The following is a 1,482-nucleotide window of genomic DNA, read 5'->3' as shown; positions in this document are numbered from 1 at the left end:
TCCACCCCGAGTGCCGTTATCAGCCATACAGCAGCTATAACTATTATTTATAATGATACAATATGTAGCTCCATGAGATTGTAACTATAAAATGTAATGTAATAACAACATATTTTTAAATTTTCATTATAAACTTAATTATTACAAAACTAAATTGTACTATTCATTAGTACTAAGATCTAATGTCAACAATGCATATGCAAAAAAACAATGCATATAAACAATATAACATAAATGTATACAAGGCATGCACACTTAATTCTAGTCATTTTATATGATGAAAGCAACTGTTTAAGATACTAAAACAAAATAATTGTATAAAAGTAATACAAATAGTAACTAGTATTAATAAATACTTTCAAAAGATTCTCCAATTTAATTGAAAAAGTTTAAGCCTTATTGCAGCACAATATTAAATCATAACAAACACTTCACTATTATTTAAAACTAAATTGTACTCTTATACAGTATATACAAAAATCAAATATCAATTACTAGCTGGAGGAGTCACTGTCACTGTCACTACCCAATTGTTCCACTTGTTCCATGAATTTATAAAAATGTTCATCAACTATCTGAACAATATTAACTTCATTCTCTCTCACACGATACTTGTAACGTTTAGCCAGTATCACAAACACTATCAGTATGATAAGAACTAGTACACTCTTTGTTATATAATAATAGAAACTAGTACATATGTATTGACTCTCACAAGCAAATGGAAACTTTAGAAAACTATTAATGAGATAACCAATAACCCAACAAGCTACATACCACAATCCAACCATCATTCCTCTCATGTGTACTGGAGACTGAGCTACTGTAAACTCCAGTGATACTGGATACACAAAAATAAAAGAGAGTCCTTGAATTGTTTGTGGAATAAAGAGCAGTTTACTAAAATTGTTTATGTCGGGATGAGACCTCTCAATGAAAAATATGATCACTTTAGAAACTGTAACAATGAAAGCAAGGAAGATACCAACACTCATTCTAGTCAGCATACTGGGAATATACTTGTAGAAACAGACTCTGATAAACAATAAATAAACTAACATTAGAATGACTGAACAAAAATAATATGGAGATTCAGTTACTGCTAAGCAAGTTGGTAATGTAAAACTTTTAACAGCAGACCAGTATAAGTCATCACTGAGAATAAAGGCTACAAAACCAATGAATAATGGTAGCATACGAAATACTGTCTTTACATCTTCTACCTCTTCCTCTGTGAATGGTCCACCATATTTATCTTTACCCAGGTCTAGTCTTGAAGGAGTCTCTTCCTCCCAGTAGGTCAGAGCACTACGATTCTCAGGATACTTGTGCTTCCTGGCATAACACAATACTCTAACTATCAGTTTGATGGGATTCTTGATCAGTGATATGTTCTCCAGTTTGTGTTTGAAGAATGAATGAGACACCAGTACAAGAGATACAAATACACCTGATGCTATAAAAGATGCCGAATAAAAAAAC

This window comes from Amphimedon queenslandica, unplaced genomic scaffold (genome assembly GCF_000090795.2).
Source record: "Amphimedon queenslandica unplaced genomic scaffold, v1.1 AMPQUscaffold_13368, whole genome shotgun sequence".
Lineage (NCBI taxonomy): Eukaryota > Metazoa > Porifera > Demospongiae > Haplosclerida > Niphatidae > Amphimedon > Amphimedon queenslandica.
The sequence above is the reverse complement of the archived record's forward strand: the minus strand, read 5'-3'. Positions refer to the sequence as shown.